The sequence below is a fragment of the Ovis canadensis genome, chromosome 3 (genome assembly GCF_042477335.2).
Source record: "Ovis canadensis isolate MfBH-ARS-UI-01 breed Bighorn chromosome 3, ARS-UI_OviCan_v2, whole genome shotgun sequence".
Lineage (NCBI taxonomy): Eukaryota > Metazoa > Chordata > Mammalia > Artiodactyla > Bovidae > Ovis > Ovis canadensis.
Genome location: NC_091247.1, coordinates 12,512,739 through 12,533,929, shown reverse-complemented (window position 1 = coordinate 12,533,929; position 21,191 = coordinate 12,512,739). Strand labels below are relative to the sequence as shown.

Genomic DNA, 21,191 nt, shown 5'->3' with positions numbered 1-21,191 from the left:
ACATTGTCATTTTAACCAAATACATTCTTTTTTAACTTCAGGTAATAATGGGGGCAAAGTGCTCACTTCGGCAGCACATATACTAAAATTGGAACGATACAGATAAGATTAGCATGGTCCCTGCACAAGGATGACACGCAAATTCGTGAAACGTTCCATATTTTTATAAAATTCTAATCCAACAAATAATAATAATAATGGGGGGAAAGCACAAGGCTTAAGAATTATGTCCTGAAACATCCCTGGTGGTCCAGTGGTTAAGACTCCACGCTTCCACTGCTGGGGGCCCAGGTTTCATGCCTGGTCCACGAATTAAGATTCTGTACGCTGCACAGTGCAGCCAAAAAAACAACAACAAAAATAATCATCCCCCCCCCAAATACAAACCTATTTTGAATTCTAAAGCAATTACAAAATCCTCTCTGCTCAACTCTATCTCTTCATCACAGAATGTAGGAAATGAGCAATTTTCCTGAAACCTAGTGGTTCTCATCTCTGCATCAGAGTAAGAAGCACAGGAAGCTCTGTAAACTAGACCTTGTGCCGTCATACCAACAAGGACCAATTTAACTGGTCTGGGGTGGGATGTAGGTTACCAATAATTTTTTTTAACTCTCCAGAAAATCCTAACATACAAACAGAAAAACGAACTACAGACCTAATCTAATCCTTTCATCAGCAGCCCATACTTCAAATTTCATGTCCAGCTTACTGCTTTCTACATATCTCCATCTGGAAGGTTGCATGGACACCCCAAACGCAAATGTCCACAGCATCTTTTTCCCAAAGCATATTTTTTGTGTTTCCTTTTGTTCTGTAACATTCCCGATTATGAAATATAATTTAAATGCACAAAAATGCACAAAACATATAAGTACAATTTAACAGTTCTAAAAAAGTACACCTGTGATTATCAGCCAGATTAAGAAATACACAACCAACAGTGAGCACCTCAGTATCCTATATATCTTATCTTGGCTAGTATCCCAACTCATCCAACCACCATCAGAATAGGGGTCACCATCGTAAGATTTCTCCTTCTCCCAATCTTCAATAAACCCCCAAGTACTGAAGATTTTACCGCCTAAATATATCTCCTGTTCTTTTTTACTGCCATTTTCTTAGTCCAGGCTCTCATGAGTTTGAACTTATCTCCAGTTTAACCAATGAAATGATATCTTAAAATAAATCTGATTGTTACCTACTCTTGCTGGCTTCCCATATTTTAGCAAGATAAGATTCTCCTCTGAACTGGCCCTGATCTATATCTAAATATCTATCTACCTACCTACCTACTTCTCTCCTTCTCACTTTCCCATCACTATGGAACTTGACCCACTTCAAAACTTATACTGCAGATATACTAACATGCTTACAATTTCCTAAACACACTAGGCCATTTCCTGTCTTTCTACCTGTTCTTCTGCAGCACACATCCTTCTTTCCCACTGCTGAACTTGAATTTATCTTTCAGACCCAACCCACCCACCAATTTCTTCAGGAAGTGGTGTCGGACCACCACTCTATCCCTAAATAGTGATTCATTCTCCCTCCATGCTATTTCTGTACCCTGTTCTTGTCTATAGAATCGTTTATCACAGTCGTACTTAGAAACAATTTTCAGTGGCAGCCTCCTTTCAACAGCCCCACACCTGCTCCAGGAACTGTCCTTTCTCCATCCACAAAGGCAGGCTTCCAACAGGAGATCCAAACTTTAAAACCTGCCCTCAAGCATAGCTGAACCGGACTGGGCCAATCAGACTCCAGCCTGGGCCAATCAGACTCCCTCCCAGGAGCCTGGAATTCAAATTAAAATAGAAAATTGGTATCTCTGTGTGGCTGATAACTATTAGTTTTAAAAGAAAGGCTATGGGACTTCCCTAGTGGCTAAGACTCCACAACACAAGGGGCCAGAGTTTGATGCCTGGTTAGGGAACTAGATTCCACATGCTGCAACGAAGACTCAGCATCACCAAACAAATAAATATTTTTTAAAAAGAAAGAAACATTATGGAAGCAGCCATATTCTAACCATATGTACTGCTGCTAAGTCGCTTCAGTCGTGTCCAACTCTGTGCGACTCCACAGACAGCAGCTCACTAGGCTCTGCCGTCCCTGGGATTCTCCAGGCAAGAACACTGGAGTCGGTTGCCATTTCCTTCTCCAAAGCATGAAAGTGAAAAGTGAAAGTGAACTCGCTCAGTCGTGCCGACTCTTAGCTACCAAATGGACTGCAGCCTTCCAAGGCTCCTTCGTCCATGGGATTTTCCAGGCAAGAGTACTGGAGTGGGTTGTCATTGCCTTCTTTATAGTCCAACTTTCACATCCATACATGACCACTGCAAAAATCATAGCCTTGACTAGACAGACCTTTGTTGGGTGCTCATTAATTAGTATCATCCATGGCAGACTGAAGAGCTGTGCATTTTTCCATACGTAAATTTTAATTTTTAAAAAAGTGTAACAAGTTTGAACTCCAGCTAATTATAATTAACATGTATGTCAGTGTTTAGAAATAAACTGTAAGAATGTCTGCAACTTATTTTGTAATACATCAAAAAAAAAGATTGATCAATAATGGGATAGATGGATAAACATGTAAAGCAAATAAAAGAAAATGTTAATTGCTGGGGTTGAGCTAATTGTAGAATATGTAGGAGTTCACTGTATAATTCTTTCAAATCTTTTGCATGTTTAAACTTTAATAATAAAACACTTAGAGAAAAATGTACCAGCAATACATCTACACTGACTTATATGGACAAGGTCTACACACATAACTGACTGTACTACTCTCTGCCTTAAAATGAAATTTCAAAGGACTTTAACAGATACACTAGATAACTCAACGACTTCCTTTCACTGATTAAGAAATTTTAAAACCATTTGTCTTTCCAGTTCACATGCGTTTTATAATGACAGCTGCTGCTGCTAAGTCACTTCAATTGCATCCGACTATGTGTGACCCCATGGACAGCAGCCCACCAGGCTCCCCCATCCCTGGGATTCTCCAGGCAAGAACAGTCAAGTGGGTTGCCATTTCCTTCTCCAATGCATGAAAGTGAAAGTGAAGTCACTCAGTTGCGTCCAACCCTCAGCGACCCCATGGACTGCAGCCTACCAGGCTCCTCCATCCATGGGATTTTCCAGACTGGAATACTGGAGTGGGATGCAGTTAGGCACAATTAAAATGTAAAACCAAATACTTCTAATTTCATACTTCTAAACTCCTTTAAAACTAGTTTTAGAAAACATAATAAAGTTAGATGGGGAAAATTCAAATCACGTTTTCTACTATCAAGACCATTCATCAAAACAAAAGAGCTGGCAGCTTTATACTGTAAACCTCCCCTTGACAAGACAGAAACATACACTAGGAGAATAAGAAGATAAGAATCACAAAATCACAAACTGCTGAAACTGGTCAAAAAGACTAACACAAGACTGTTATTTGTCAAAAAGAAAATTAAGACCCAAAGAGGGGATATATCTTGCCTGATGATGATGTGAAAGTCGTTCAGTCATGTCCAACTCTTCATGACCCCATAGAATATACAACCCATGGAATTCTCCAGGCCAGAATACTGGAGTGGGTAGCTATTCCCTTCTCCAGGGGATCTTCCCTACCCAGGGGTTGAAGCCAGGTCTCCTGCTTTGCAGGCAGATTAACAAGCTGAGCCACCAGGGAAGCACCATCTTGCCTGAGGTCACCAACAATTTTTTAGGAAGGCTCAGACTCAAACCCTGGACTCATGACTAAAGTCCAGTGCCCTTTCCATCCTCTCCTGTGGTTCTATATCTCTCTTTTTTTTTTTTTTTGGAAAAGTAATATTACATAGGGCTTCCTTGGTAGTTCAGTGCTAAAGAATCCACCTACCAATGTAGGAGATGCAGGTTCAATCCCTAGGTCACAAAGATCCCCTGGAGAAGGAAATGGCAACCCACTCCAGTATTCCTGTGTGGGAAATCCCATGGACAGAAGAGCCTGGTGGGCTACAATCCATGGGGTAACAAGAGTCAGACTTAGCAACTAAACAATAAAATATTACATGAAGTGCCTCATCTCAGCTTAAATATTTAATATTTTTTAACTGTTTAATTTTTTTGTACCAGGTGTTCAAATTCTAAATACAAGTGAATACAGGAATCACATTACAACCAAGATTCAAATGACATACCTTATCATTCACTGTAACTCAACTTCATTAAAACAGCCTGAAAGTGCTGTTCTACTGTTTTAGGCAAATAAAGATGCACTGACAGAATTTTAGCAGTAAATGTGCCTGCAATCCTCGTATGTAGAAGTCCAAAAGTTAACATGTACTTCCCCCAAAACGAGTAACTCAAAGCTACAAAAGCTGGAGAATAAGCCTTAATTCAGCCTATTTTTTGGTCCTTTTTTTTTTTTTTAATTCAGAGTGTATTTTAGAGTATGTTTACTAAAATAATGGATTACAGATCTGGATAACTATTTATTCTTGCAAAAGCATTCAAGAAATGCTAGTCTGTGTTGTATAAAGAGTGTGGTTAGGCTTCAGTGAATTATGATGCAATTACTGTATTTCTACTGAGATTTCGTCAGACAACTGAAAATCAAAGCAAAGACTAGACTCCTAAGATACAACTTCAGCAGAATACACTGTCATCCCACAGAGCCATAGGTGACCAGTCAGATGCAAACGAAATAGTGTTTCTTTTCCTATCTCTGTTTCACAGCAAAACAAAAGCTGTAACAAATGCTGAAAGGCTAGCTCTCTATATGCAAAATAAATTTATATCATGTTACTTCTATTTAATAAAAGACACTTCTGAAATAATTTAGGAATAGAACGCTCAACAAGACAGAGTTCCAAGAAAAATAACCAAAAATAAGTCAACCAGAATGAGCTTGCTGTCTGTTATATTAAAATGGGGTTATGTAGAAGTATCCAGCTTACTCTCTGATTAATAATCCATCTGTACAAACACTTAACATTCTGCAATAGTCCACAGCTTTCAACCCCTAAATCAGATTTCCACAGTGCTGTTGCTGAAAACACCTCACCAAGAACACCTCAACATTGATGAAACACTCAAAATACTACAGAGGGGCATCATACTTCTAGTATGTCAGTAAGGAAGGACACCTCTGCTACAAAGCAGAATATGTTCCCAATTTCTTGAGCAGCATGTACTAACATGGTTTTTTACCACATGGTAAGCACAGAAAAATTATCTGTGAAATTACATAGATAAGCACTGTATTTCAAAAAGAATATATTTTTCCTACTGAGAGAAAATGTAACTGCTGCAATTATTTTGCTCCTTACTTCCTTTACTCATTTTACACATCATTTTATCTACCAAAAGCAAGGCTATAAAATGTAACCTCTAAACAGAGTAAAACCTCTCGTATTTCATTAACTGACATACCTGAAGTATGATGTCATTTACAAATGTAATGACGACAGTGAAGCAATGCAAGTTCTTGAACTTTCTGAATCTTCAAAATAAGACAAAATTATGCCAGTAATTTGTTAGTATATTATATTGGACATCAGTAATACTATATTGGACATATTGTTAAGGAAAGATACATTTAAGAGCAGTGATAATAGTAAGCATAAAAAATGCTGGATAGACTTTCTGCCCAAAAAATTGTGTGTTATACAATCTGCACTTTGATGCCATGAGATCTGCATGTAAAAGTCCCAGCTCTACAACTTCTTAGCTGGTTTCCTTGAAGTTATCTCATTTGCAATGGGAATACCACTACTTGGCTTTATCTGTTGATCGTTACCTCACAGAGCTGGTACAAGAAGCAAGAGCTGAATGTGTATAGTCACACTTTGTAAACATAACACTGGGTTGCTCTGGCATTCCTACTGAAATCTACAGCATTACAGCTGTGGAGGAGGCAGCTAACTATCCACCAAAAGCCACTGTTTCTTCCAAAGTAAGAGAGTTGTAGGGGGGACAAGGTTCGCCACTCTTCACATTCTGTAGCTGAAAATGAACTCCTCCCAAGAACATTTCAACACTGATGAAATAACTCAAAATACTACAGAATGGCATCCTACCACCCAGTCAGCAAGAGAAAGGACATGACATTTCCCAATCCCTCTGCAGCTAGATAAGGCAATGAGACTAAGCCCTCAGCAACCAAAGTGAGCAGAAATTGTACCTGCAACTTCCACCTCTCTTAGAGAATGTGTCCAACAACCGTGGAAGCCAGGTACTAAAGATAGTAGGATCCCCATCAGCCTTAATGCCTGAGCTCCCTAAATGCCTTTTATGGAGAGCCACAGGCTGAGGAGGAGAAGGCAGTGGCACCCCACTCCAGTACTCTTGTCTGGAAAACCCCATGGACAGAGGAGCCTGGTGGGCTGCAGTCCATGGGGTCGCTAAGAGTCGGACCCAACTGAGCGACTTCCCTTCCACTTTTCACTTTCATGCATTGGAGAAGGAAATGGCAATCCACTCCAGTGTTCTTGCCTGGAGAGTCCCAGGGACGGCGGAGCCTGGTGGGCTGCTGTCTGTGGGGTCGCACAGAGTCGGACACGACTGAAGCGACTTAGCAGCAACAGCAGCAACAGGCTGAGGTGGACACCTGCTCTGGGCTATTATGCACAGGATTTAGGCATTCTAGCTGATGTATTTCACGGCTCTAATTCAGCAGCTGGGGTTACTTAACTAATATAATAGCCAACCCTTCACACAAGATAATGGGTACAACTTAAAAATCCCTAACAGGAACTTAACAAGATTCCAACATCTTCCCACAAGGTTAACACATGAAAGATAAAATTCCCAATATAAGAGTTTCCTGGAAGGACATTAACTGAGAAGGCTGTTAAAAGTTTTAAAGGTAAGAGAACTGGTCCTGAAATCAGACTACCTAGGTTCAAATCCCTGTTCTATCACTTGCTAAGTGTGTAACCCTGGATGGAAATTAACCTCTCTGTCTCACATGTAAAGTGAGAATAAAAACAGTTCTCACCTTATTATGTTGTTGTGATGTTTAAATAAAAAAAAAAATTCCATGCTTAGCAGAAAGCATGGCATAAGAGCACTCAGTAAATGTTAGCTTTTATTATTAAAACTATAAAAATCATGATTCTGTAAAATTTCACTGAGCTGATCACATACCAATAGGAAAGTTACTGGAATGCTATCAAGATTCTCTCTAGTCTAGTTACTAGCGCAAAGTATTCTAGTAGATATGCAGTTAAACCTAGATTCCCTGAAAGGCAAATTAAGAAGAGTTTACTCTCAGTATTCAAGAAAGACCGCTGCATTCAAGAAGCATGACCTAGGGTCTGGTCATTTGCAAACCACTATAGTGACCAAGAGAGAACAGTGCGTTGTAGTAAAACAACCTAATTTCAGGACAGGCTGTACAGCACTCTAATGGCACTGCTTTTCTAAAACAGAAAGAGTCATCCTAGCATCCCAAATAGGCCCAAGGATTTATAAACAGTTGAGAAACAATCTTAACATGTGAAGGGAGATTACCAAGGAAACTTCAGAAATTTGTCCTGCCTTTGGAACAATAATCTTATAGCGTAGAGTTTTATGATTTATACACCTACAAGAGAAAATCCATAACAGACTTTAAACCTAGGTGTATCATAAAAGCAATTCCATATTTTTAAAAAACACTCCAAAAATAAATTCTACACTGTAATACCATCTGGAGAGAAGGCACAAGTTCAATAAATTTACAAGGAGAAAGGTAAACTCAATTATAACATTACACAAGTTTTAGAATGAGAATCTTTTAGGTGTTACTAATGACTTCCTCAGCAGTGGCAGTAACATTTATGCTTTGGTATTCCTAAATATAAATACATTTAAGTAAATAAAACAAAACAAAATAAAATATTGGGTTGGCCAAAAACTTTGTTTGGGTTTTTATGTAAGATAACAGAAAAGCCCAAATAACTTTTTAGCCAACCCAATAAAATAAAAGCCCTACAGAATGCCTACCCTGCCCTCCCTGCCTATCCAAATCCTTTTTTCCAGGGCCACATTTACTCACACTGCTCCAGTGAGGTCTAGTGAAAGACATTTACCCTCTCACCTCTTTTATTTGTACCTATAGCATAAATTTAGACTCCAGGGCATTGAATACCTTACATTCATATGAGTATAACTTAACACCAAGAGCAAAAACTCCTGAAGGGCAGAGACTGTCACCCTGTTTTGCTACGCCTGTTTTACTCAGCCTGAGCTGACTAAGAATGATTAACACCTACAATTCGCTGAATGCCTCACACTGAGCTAGGCACTCTAAATATTTTTAATGGAAAGTTATAAAAGATTTGATAAATACAAATTACTAAATCAGATGTTATTTACTAAATAACATCTGATTTTATGAAACATGCTGCTGCTAAGTCGCATCAGTCATGTCCGACTCTGTGCGACTCCATAGACGGCAGCCCATCAGGCTCCTCTGTCCCTGGGATTCTCCGGGTAAGAACACTGGAGTGGGTCGCCATTTCCTTCTCCAATGCATGAAAGTGGAAAGTGAAAGGGAAGTCGCTGAGTCGGGTCCAACTCTTAGCGACCCCATGGACTGCAGCCTACCAGGCTCTTCTGTCCATGGGAGTTTCCAGACAAGAGTACTGGAGTGGGGTGCCAGTGCCTTCTCCGATATGTTAATGAGTATCTGCAAACATGTCATCTAACAACAGAACTAGTGCAACCTCGTTACAGTGGAAGCAACCCATACAGTCTTCATCTTCACAGCAGCCCTATGAGAAAGCAGGGGAGACACAGGCTCAAAGGGACCCAACCAAAGTCACAAAGCTATTAAACGTCAGAGCCAGCATTCAAACCAGGTCTTCTGACTAAGATGCCAATTCTCTTTCCACCATATCTATTCTGTTACTTGGATTTACTCTTCTCCTCTGCCTGCCTAAGTCCTTCTATTACTCTTTAAGCGTCAACTCCTCCAAGAAATCCTCTCCAACTACCACAGGTTACACTTTTTTCACTTCTCTTTTCATCAAAGTTCAATGAAATAAAAGTTTATATTTTACACCTCCTTTGTTGTTTCCCCCAGTTTTAGCACAACACCGGGAGCAGTTACTTAATTGCCGTGTGTGTGTGTGTGTGTGTGCAGTTACTTAATTGCTATGTGTGTGTGTGTGTGTGCGCGAATATATTTGCCACATATCTGAAATGTCTAGAACACTGCCTGGCCCACAACAGATATTCACAAGGGTGTGGAGTAAATACGTCTATGAATACATTAACAATTACTTCCATTCCCATTACTCTATTAATGGTTCTTTTTAGCACCAAAGTGGCGAGGGGGGCTTAAAAAGTTAACATTTTGCTAGCTATAAACAAATCTCTCCATCCAACTGAAGTAGAATACCTTTTCTACAATAAACTCCTTACCCAGATTTACAAAGTCTCGGCTGATCTGGCCCCTGCCTACCTCACCAAACACTCCTCTGTATCTCTCTCTCCAGCTCTTCCTCTCTCTCCCTCCTGGTTACATTCCAATCACTCTGTCCTCCTTTTTGGCTCCTCCCACATACCAACTGTGTCCCTGCACTGCACTAGCAGTCCTCTCTGGCTGGCAGAGTCTTCCAGCCAAAGAGACTCTTTCTTAACCTTCAGATCTAACTACAAACTAGATCTCTTCAGAGGCCTTCCCTGATCATCCAGTTAAGTAGCCACCATCACTCTATCTTAATATCAACCTATATTTTAATTATCTGGCTAGCACTTAATGGTGTATTTCTTGATTATATATTTTCTACTTCAACACAGGAACATAAGGTCAACAAAAGTAGGGACCTTGCCTGTCTTATTTACCACTGTATTCCAATGTCTAGAACACTGCCTGGCCCACAACAGCTATTCACAAGGGTGTGGAGTAAATACGTCTATGAATACATTAACAATTACTTCCATTCCCATTACTCTATTAATGGTTTTTTTTAGCACCAAAGTGGGGAGGTGGGCTTAAAAAGTAAACATTTTGCTAGCTATAAACAAATCTCTCCGTCTAACTGAAGTAGAATACCTTTTCTACAGAATTCCTTCTCTCATTCCAATCTCTAATCTTATTCTCATCTCAAACCAATGGTAAAGATGCACCATAGTAAAGCTACCAATTTCCCCAAAATTGATCCACTGATTCAATGAAATTCCTATCAAGATTTTCCTTACACAAACTTATTCTAAAATGGCAAGTCACGAGATCTAGAATTGCTAAAACAATTTTGAAAAAGAATAAAAGATGAAGAGTCACTCCCCACCCAAGTTAAAGACTTACTATACTGCTACAGTAATCAAGCCTGCTGGTACCAGCAAAAGAGTACACTTAGATCAATGGAACAGAATAGAGACCCAGAATTAGAATCGCACAAAACTTGGCCCACCTGGATTTTGAAAAAGGTGCAAAAGTAATTCAATGAAGGAAGGATAGCCTTTTCAACCAACGATGCTGGAGGACTTGGACATTAATAGTCCAGAAAAAAAAGAAGCAAACAAAAGAAAAAAAAAACAAAACTTTGACCTAAATCTCATAGCTTACATAAAAACTAATTCAAACAGATCACAGACTTAAATGTAATACTACAGAAAATCTTCATAACGCAGAGCTGGGTCTACAGTTCTCAGACTTGACATTCTCAGACTTGACAACGAAAACAAGACCCATAAAAAGAAACCTGATAAACTGGACCTCATCAAAGTTAAAAACTTTTCTTCTATGAAATCCAATTAAGATTTTTAAAAAAGAAAAAAGTTAAAAACAAAGAGAAAATATTTGCAAACCATATATCCAATAAAAGACTTCTGGCTAGAATACTGGATAGCCAAAATGTTTGAACAATACATAAAGAAAGTTCAAAGTTCAACAGTAAAATAAAAGCAAAAACAAGCAATCCAATTAGAAAATGAGCAAAAGACATTTCACTAAAAAGGACATATAGATGGCAAATAAACACTTTAAAAGATGCTCAATATCATTAGCCATTCAGTTCAGTCACTCATTCGTGTCCCAACTCTTTGCATCCCCATGAATCACAGCATGCCAGGCCTCCCTGTCCATCACCAACTCCCAGAGTTCACTCAGATTCACATCCATCGAGTCAGTGATGCCATCCAGACATCTCATCCTCTGTCGTCCCCTTCTCCTCCTGCCCCCAATCCCTCCCAGCATCAGAGTCTTTTCCAATGAGTCAACTCTTCACATGAGGTGGCCAAAGTACTGTAGTTTCAGCTTTAGCATCAGTCCTTCCAAAGAAATCCCAGGGCTGATCTCCTTCAGAATAGACTGGTTGGATCTCCTCAAGAGTCTTCCCCAACACCACAGTTCAAAAGCATCAATTCTTCGGCGCTCAGCTTTCTTCACAGTCCAACTCTCACATCCATACATGACCCAGGAAAAACCATAGCCTTGACTAAACAGACCTTTGTTGGCAAAGTAATGTCTCTGCTTTTGAATATGCTATCTAGATTGGTCATAACTTTTCTTCCAAAGAGTAAGCGTCTTTTAATTTCATGGCTGCAGTCACCATTAGCCATTAAAGAAATACAAATTAAAGCCAAAATGAGATAACACTAAATATTGATCTGAATGGCTAAACAAAAAATAATTCATTACAAAATAGTACAGCCACTTTGTTGGGAAGATCCCTTGGAGAAGGGAAAGGCTACCCACTCCAGTATTCTGGCTGGGAGAATTCCATGTACTATATAGTCCACAGGGTCGCAAAGAGTTGGACCTGGCTGAGCTCCTTTCACTTTGGAAAACCATTTGGCAGTTTCTTACAATGCTAAGCACAGTCTTTTATCATATAATACAGGAATCGCACTCCTAGGTATTTATCCAATGAGTTAAAAATTTATGTCCACCTAGACACAGATGTTTATAGCAGCTTTATTCATAATTTTCAAAAGACTGGAAACAAGATCTTTCAATAGGTGAATGAACAAACTAATATATCCACACAGAGGAATATTATTAAGAATTTAAAAGATGAGCTATCAAACCACCAGAAGACATGGAGGAACCTTAAATGGATATTGCTAAGTGAAAGAAGCCAATCTGAAAAGGCTATACATGTATTATTTCCATTACAGTCATCCCCTGTACTCAATCCACTCATCTGTGATACTCAAATTCATTCATATCCACAGGTTCCACATCCGTAAATTCAACCAAATGAAGACTGAAATTTCAAGGTTAAAGACCCACAGATATGGAGGGCTGATTGTACATGACACTCTGGAAAAGGGAAAACTATAATTGGAAAAAGATCAGGGGGTGCGGGAGGGATAAATAGGTAGAACACAGGGAGTTTTTTTAGGATAATCAAACTATTCTGTATGATATGGTGGATATAGATGTACCTGTCAAAACCCATAGAACGAATAACACAAATAGTGAACCCTAATGTAAACTATGGACTTTAGATAATAATGTATCAATGTTAACTAGTGAAAGATCAAATTTAACTAGTGAAAGATATTAATAAAAGGGGCAACCAGTGAAGGAGAAAGATATATATAACCCTAACCCTAACCTGAAGTTGAACTCTGCTCAACTTTCTGCAAACCTACAACTATCCTAAATAATAAAGTCTGCTAATTTTCCTTAAAAAACAGTAGTAACATCAAATGCTAGTAAAGATGTAGATAAATTGAGCCATTCATACATTGCTGGTGAAAATGTAATGCTACATCCTCTCTGAAAAAGTCAGCAGTGTCATAAAACTATTGTATTCACCATACAATGAAGCAACTGCACTCTTGGGCATTAATCCCAGAAAAATGAAAATGTATATACAAAAACCTATATACAAATGTTCACATTAGCTTTACTGGTAACAGCCAAAAACTGGCAACAATCCAAATGTCCCCCAATTAAACAAATTGAGACATTTCTATCTACCATGAAATACCACTCAGCTATAAAAAGGAACAAACTATTGATACATACAACTACTTGGATGGATCTCAACAAAATTATGCTAAGTAAAAAAAAAAAAAAAGCCAATCTTAAAAGATTACATACTGTATGATTCCACTTTTATAACATTATTTTGAAAGACTAAATTATACTAATGGGTTTTTATTGAATATATTATTTCTTAACAACAGCAAGAGAATCTACAATTATCTCAAAATAAGAATTTTTTTACACTCCAAAGGTAGAGACATACTCTCCAAAATCAAGTATTTCCCCTGGGTGGGCTGACAAACTTCCCAGAGCAGTGGGTCTCAGTCTCAGATACACGTAAGAATCACCTCTAAGAATTCCGATGCTTAGGCAGTATCTTAAGTTAGTAACTAAGTTAAGTCGCTCAGTCATGTCCAACTCTTGGCAACGCCATGGACTGCAGCCTACCAGCCTCCTCTGTCCATGGGATTTTCCAAGCAAGAGTACTGGTTGCCATTCCCTTCTCCAGGGCATCTTCCCAAGCCAGGGATCAAACCCGGGTCTCCAGCATTGAAGGCAGACGCTTTAAGGTCTGAGCCACCAGGGAAGCCAGTAGCCTAGACCAATTCAATTAGAATCCCTCGAGGTTAAAAGGTGATCCGTGCTTTCTTAAACTCTTAGATATTCCAATGTGCGATTAAGATTGAGCATCAGTATCTGCCAAAGTAAGAGAGTCTTTTCAAAGCAACCCTTATTGCATGCCAGGATTATTAACAGAGTTAAGGATCTGGCCATTAACAATTTGCTAAAATCTTAGCTACAAAAACCATTCCACTGATAAATCTCACCCAAATCTCACCCATCTTCCAGAAACAGAAGACTCAAAAAATTAATACAAGAAAGATAACAGTTCATTATGATCTATTTTTAAATAACGTCCTTCCTTGGTAATGGGTGTTTGAATCAGAAGTTGGGAATACTAGGTTCATTTTCATCTGTGAAACTTCTATAAATATAAAAATGGAACCATTAATCTGGCTTTCCAAAATCTTTCAAGCAAAAAGGTTACCATATACCATTTAAGATTTAACCTAAAATCAAAAGGAAGGATTTGAAACAATCTCAGGACTTTCACAAATTTAACTACCTACACACAAACCATGAAGCTTTCCCAGTGGTTCAACAGTAAAGAAGCCGCCTGCAATGCAGAAGAGACAGGTTTGATCCCTGGGATGGAAAGATCCCCTGGAGAAGGAAATGACAACCCACTCCAGTATTCTTCCCTGGGAAATCCCATGGACAGAGGAGCCTGGTGGGCTACAGTTCACAGGGTCGCAAAAGAGTTGGATGCATGCACACGCACACACACACACACACACACACACACAGACACACACACCCCACCACCCCCCCACACACACACACACCACCACCCCGCTCCATGAGAACAAGGCAGAGAACATGAAACATTTCAAATGAACTGCTCTTTTCCACCTGCATGTAAAAAAGCAGCAGCGGCAGCATCACAAACACACACAAAAAAGATTTAAAACTAAATGCCATGTAGGAACACTAAACACACACAAACAAACCCACATACCACATAATTCCACACATCTGGGGAGCAGTGGCTAAGAGATGGAACAGCATGGAGATTGCAAGGATTTGGCAGACTGATTTAGAATAGATTCACATCTCCTTCGCCTTTAATTTTGCCTGTTACATTACCCAAATAGTTTTTGGTTTTAGGTTTGTCTGGAGTTTAGGGCGGGGAGGGGGGGATGATTCCACTGTATAAATTAATTTAAAACAGATTCTCAGTCCAGGTAAATTAAACAAAACACACAATGCTATTAAAAAATTCGACAGCTGTATGTTGCTTAAAACATTAAAGTGATAAGGTCATTTTTAAATATGTGTAATCTTTTTACAAGTTCAGAAGAACCACAAATTATGGAGCTACAAACCACCAGCTATTCAAAAGAAAATTGTAGCTTATAAAATATTGGCTGACTGCCAGTACAAATGAATTTTTTTTCCCTCAAACCAGCTTTGTAACCCACAATACTCTTTCAAAAGTGACTATAACCATATTATCCAATCAAAGAGTAATGTATTAGACAGTAAAGGTAAGTTAATTCTTGGCCTAAAACAAACTGTAAAGTCCACAAATTGTTCACCAACATAGTAAAATGCCACCTTAGAAAATTTCAATTCATTACTATTTTACCATAATCAAGTAACTAAGTAAAAATTACAATAAAAAATAAATTCAGAATCCAAATACCAATCAACACCTTTAAAAGGAGAAGAATAACCTCCACTTAAAATCCAACCTCCGCTTAAAATAGTCATCCTTTGAAAAATCGCAAAATTCCCCACTACAATCCAAAAATACTTCCTTAAAACTCACTGACCAAACAGAAACAACCGAAAACACTTTGGAGACAGACAAGGGTTCAAATCACAGCTATACAACTTCTTAGCTATTACGTCAATTAACCCATTCCAGGCCTCACTTTTCTCCTTTATAAAACAAACACCACTGTTCACCTCACAGTGAAACTGTTTGAAAGATCTAAAGATAGGGCTAAAGATGTAAAAATACTAGAAACCATACAATTCTACAAAAATAAGGTAACAATGTTGAGAATAAAAATATATATTCCAATTTAATTTTGCAAGCCTAGATTACTCTACATGAATTACCCAGTCTAGCTTAAGTGACATAATGACTATCTGAATTGAGTAAGTATCGCACTTTCCCTTGTAAAGACAATGGCCTCCTCTCTCCCTCACCTACTTAAATAAAACTCATTCTACCCAACACTGTACATGTCACACTTGTTACAGAGAATACTGCATTAGTTATCTTTTCCTGAGATTATACATCTAACCTCTCTCACTAGACTACAAACTACTGAAGAAAAGGAATCCATTTTCATAATGTACATCTTTTGCTACGTTTAGTCACTGAGTCCTGTCTGAATCTTTTGCGACCCCATGGACTGTAGCACACCAGGCTCCTCTGGCCATGGAATTTCCTAGGCAAGGATGCTGAACTAGGTTGCCATTTCCTTCTCCAGTGAACCTTCTCTACTTAGGGATGGAATCCACGTTTAGCAGTACCTTAACACAAAGTGTTATCTATAAAAAGCACTTAAATATTCAATAACCAATTCACTGCACTTCAAAATTAGCCCACTTTTTATTTCAAGGAATATATTAGATAGTTTCTGAGACTGAGACTTACACAACAATCCACTGCATTTTAATTTCCAGATTACCCACTATTAAGTTGCAGTCTGCTTATCTAGTCACTACCTTTACTTTGTCTAATGCCACAGTTTCCCTAACTGTGATCCAGGGACCTCTGGAGGTCTTTAAGACACTTTCAAGGGTCTAAAAGGCCAAAAGTATTTTCACAGTAGTACTGGTCATAGCAAACACCCTCTTCCAACAACACAAGAGAAGACTCTACACATGGACATCACCAGATGGTCAGCACCGAAATCAGATTGATTATATTCTTTGCAGCCAAAGATGAAGAAACTCTATACAGTCAACAAAAACAAGACCAGGAGCTGACTGTGGCTCAGATCATGAACTCCTTATTGCCAAATTCAGACTTAAATTGAAGAAAGTAGGGAAAACCACTAGACCATTCAAGTATGACCTAAATCAAATCCCTTATGATTATACAGTGGAAGTGAGAAATAGATTTAAGGGCCTCCATCTGATAGATAGAGTGCCTGATGAACTATGGAATGAGGTTCATGACATTGTACAGGAGACAGGGATCAAGACCATCCCCATGGAAAAGAAATGCAAAAAAGCAAAATGGCTGTCTGGGGAGGCATTACAAATAGCTGTGAAAAGAGAAGCCTAAAAAGCAAAGGAAAAAAGGAAAGATATAAGCATCTGAATGCAGAATTCCAAAGAATAGCAAGAAGAGACAAGAAAGCCTTCTTCAGCAATCAATGCAAAGAAATAGAGGAAAAGAACAGAATGGAAAAACTAGAGATCTCTTCAAGAAAATTAGAGATACCAAGGGAACATTTCATGCAAAGATGGGCTCGATAAAGGACAGAAATGGTATGCACCTAACAGAAGCAGAAGATATTAAGAAGAGGTGGCAAGAATACACAGAAGAACTGTACAAAAAAGATCTTCATGACCCGGATAATCACGATGGTGTGATCACTTATCTAGAGCCAGACATCCTGGAATGTGAAGTCAAGTGGGCCTTAGAAAGCATCACTACGAACAAAGCTAGCGGAGGTGATGGAATTCCAGTAGAGCTATTTCAAATCCTGAAAGATGATGCTGTGAAAGTGCTGCACTCAATATGCCAGCAAATTTGGAAAACTCAGCAGTGGCCACAGGACTGGAAAAGGTCCGTTTTCATTCCAATCCCAAAGAAAGGCAATGCCAAAGAATGCTCAAACTACCGCACAGTTGCACTCATCTCACATGCTAGTAAAGTAATGCTCAAAATTCTCCAAGCCAGGCTTCAGCAATACATGAACCGTGAACTTCCTGATGTTCAAGCTGGTTTTAGAAAAGGCAGAGGAACCAGAGATCAAATTGCCAACATCCGCTGGATCATGGAAAAAGCAAGAGAGTTCCAGAAAAACATCTCTTTCTGCTTTACTGACTATGCCAAAGCCTTTGACTGTGTGGATCACAAGCAACTGTGGAAAATTCTGAGAGAGATGGGAATACCAGACCACCTGACCTGCCTCTTGGGAAATCTGTATGCAGGTCAGGAAGCAACAGTTAGAACCGGACATGGAACAACAGACTGGTTCCAAATAGGAAAAGGAGTACGTCAAGGCTGTATATTGTCACCCTGCTTATTTCACTTATATGTAGAGTACATCATGAGAAACGCTGGACTGGAAGAAGCACAAGCTGGAATCAAGATTGCCGGGAGAAGTATCAATAACCTCAGATATGCAGATGACACCACCCTTATGGCAGAAAGTGAAGAGGAGCTAAAGAGCCTCTTGATGAAAGTGAGAGAGGAGAGTGAAAAAGTTGGATTAAAGCTCAACATTCAGAAAACGAAGATCATGGCATCCGGTCCCATCACTTCATGGGAAATAGATGGGGAAACAGTGGAAACAGTGTCAGACTATTTTTTGGGGCTCCACAATCACTGCAGATGGTGACTGCAGCCATGAAATTAAAAGACGCTTACTCCTTGGAAGAAAAGTTATGACCAACCTAGATAGCATATTCAAAAGCAGACACATTACTTTGTCGACTAAGGTCCGCCTAGTCAAGGCTATGGTTTTTCCTGTGGTCATGTATGGGTTGAGAGTTGGACTGTGAAGAAGGCTGAGCGCCGAAGAATTGATGGTTAGAACTGTGGTGCTGGAGAAGACTCTTGAGAGTCCCTTGGACTGCAAGGAGATCCAACCAGGCCATTCTGAAAGAGATCAGCCCTGGGATTTCTTTGGAAGGAATGATGCTGAAGCTGAAACTCCAGTACTTTGGCCACCTCATGGGAAGAGTTGACTCACTGGAAAAGACTCAGATGCTGGGAGGGATTGGGGGCAGGAGGAGAAGGGGACGACAGAGGATGAGATGTCTGGATGGCATCACTGACTCGATGGACGTGAATCTGAGTGAACTCTGGGAGTTGGTGATGGACAGGGAGTCCTGGCGTGCTGCGATTCATAGGGTTGCAAAGAGTCAGACACAACTGAGCAACTGAACTGAACTGAAGCATTACATGCCATTTTAACTCTCATTTAAACTCACAAGTGTAGAGTTTTCCAGAGGCTACAGAATGTATGTAGATATTATAAAATGAAATATATGATGTCCAGAAGTTCAAAATAATTTAGCGAACCAACATTTTCCAAATGACCAACATATGATGTTACAAAATCACGTATGAATAAAGATCCATTCAAAATGCAACAGATCAACAAATTTTAATGTGACAAATATAAAAAGCTCACTGATCTGGTTTCAAATTCCATTAAGACACTACCATTTGTCAAGTTCTAGTACAGCATTATACTGGACGGAGAAGGCAATGGCAACCCACTCCAGTACTCTTGCGGGGAAGGTCCCATGGATGGAGGAGCCTGGTAGGCGGGATCGCTAGGAGTCGGACATGACTTCACTTTCACTTTCATGCATTGGAGAAGGAAATGGCAACCCACTCCAGTATTCTAGCCTGGAGAATCCCAGGGACAAGAGAGCCGGGTGGGCTGCCGTCTGTGGGGTCGCAGAGTTGGACACGACTGAAGCAACTTAGCAGCAGCAGCGGTAGCAGTACAGTACTGAAGAAGAATACACAAAATTATCAGAAAAAGCTATTAAAATACACCTCCATTCTTTCAAGTTCAAATCTGTGTAAAGCCCAATTCAACTAGAACAACATACAACAGACTAAATGCAGAAGCACCTATCAGAATGCAGCTCTCTTCTATTAAGCTATAATGAGATTTGCAAAAATGTAAAGCAATGCTACTCTTACTATTTTGTGTTTTGGAAAATTGTTATTTTTCAATAAAAATACATCATTTACAGGAAGTGGGGGAAATGGGTAGATGTTGGTCAAAGGGTACAAAGTGGTAGTTATGTAGGATGAATAAGTCAATTAATCTACTAATGTCAAGCATATGGCTATAGCTAATAATACTATTGGATACTAGAAATTTGCTAAGACAGATTTCAGGTGATTGCACTACCAAAAAAAAAAGAACTACACCAAATACAGATATAGTAATTAGCTCAACTATGATAATTATTTCACTAGATCTATGTTTATCAAAATACCATGCTGCTGCTGCTGCTGTGTCACTTCAGTCATGTCCAACTCTGTGCGACCCCATAGATGGCAGCCCACCAGGCTCCCCCGTCCCTGGGTACCTTAAATATACGCAATTTTTATTTTTTAAAAAGTCACCAAACAACATTTGTAGTATGAGAGAGAGTATTTATAACTGCATAGAAATAGTTCTAGAAGAATACATGCTAAACTCTTGACCACAGGCGTTGGAGTGTGTATATGACGGGAATGAAATAATTTCATTTTTTGATTCTATATTACTTTAATTTGCATGTATTACTTTCGTAACTTGAAACAAAAAATTAAAAACCTAAAACTTAAAACATTTACTTACACATATATAATTTAACATTTATTTTAAATGAATAATTATATACATTTTATCAGGTATAATTTCTAATAATATAAATATCAACAGATAAAATTCTCATAAACAAGAGATCCCTGGGGTCCTCAATAATTTTTAAGTGTATAAAGGAATCTTGAATTCAGAAGTCTGAGAACTGCTAGCCTAACTAAACGTAGGTGGATTCTGGTGTTCCCCATTCTATTCCCATTTTCCTTGGGAAATGCCGAACATTTCCCAGGAAGGAGCAACGTCAACGCTGTACAACTTGGAGCAGCTCTGGAGCACAAGATGAGTTTTACTCTCACTTTGTAGTAAACATTCCAGTGAAAGGATTTGGCAAAAACATTACCCATTCTCATTGATTCCCATTTCATAAAGAATAATCACTTAACCATATGATCTGTTTTAAGTAATCAAGAAAAACAGTACAACATAACACAGCCCTTGCATCCATAGCCTATGCCAGGCACTATGCCTTACTTACATTACCTCATAATCCTCACCACCCTACAAAGTGTAACAGGGCAGGAAGGATATTCAGATGCTCTTGACAAAGGTCATACTGTTAATAAATGGTGGAATCAGGACGCGGAATCAGGACTGAGCAATTTCAAAGTCCAGGGCTCTCTCCACTCTACAGGTTAACCATCAGCACTAGACTGGAAATCAGACCTGTCACCTGCTCTCGTGTCCTGAAGCAACTCACAACTTCTCTCAGCCAGTTTTCTCATCTACAAGATAAGCTAGTTGATCTCCAAAGTCCCCTCCACAGCTAATACTCTTCGATTATAATTCATTACAACTTCAAGCCTACAGTCTAGAGTAAAAAGCCTTCTGTATGCTTTTCTGAACACAACAAGATAAGCGAAACAAGTAATGGGGAAGTAATGAGTAAAATTTATAGACTAGGATATAGATTTTCATGCTTTAATATTAACAGTCATCATAAAATATACTATAAATGCTAAGTAGGCACTTGATACTTCTTTCACTCCAGGCAACCAGTACTGTCTTGTTTGACATAAGCTTGGGCATTCAGCCAGCAGACATCTCTGAAGGTGGTAAGAATCTGTCAGCATGCAACATATGAACACCTCACCAAAGGCCAGCTATGAGGAGCGAATGCCTCATCATTAGCTTGT

The 21,191-nt window shown here is 39.1% G+C and overlaps 1 protein-coding gene and 1 non-coding gene across 10 annotated transcripts in view; one reads left to right on the top strand and one right to left on the bottom strand.

Moving 5' to 3' along the window:
* Positions 1 to 21,191, bottom strand: part of STRBP (spermatid perinuclear RNA binding protein) — a 167,699-nt gene that overhangs the window by 108,516 nt on the left and 37,992 nt on the right. The window lies entirely within an intron of this gene.
* Positions 59 to 165, top strand: LOC138438384 (U6 spliceosomal RNA). The gene has a single exon (XR_011256323.1). It is a non-coding gene; the product is annotated as a U6 spliceosomal RNA (small nuclear RNA).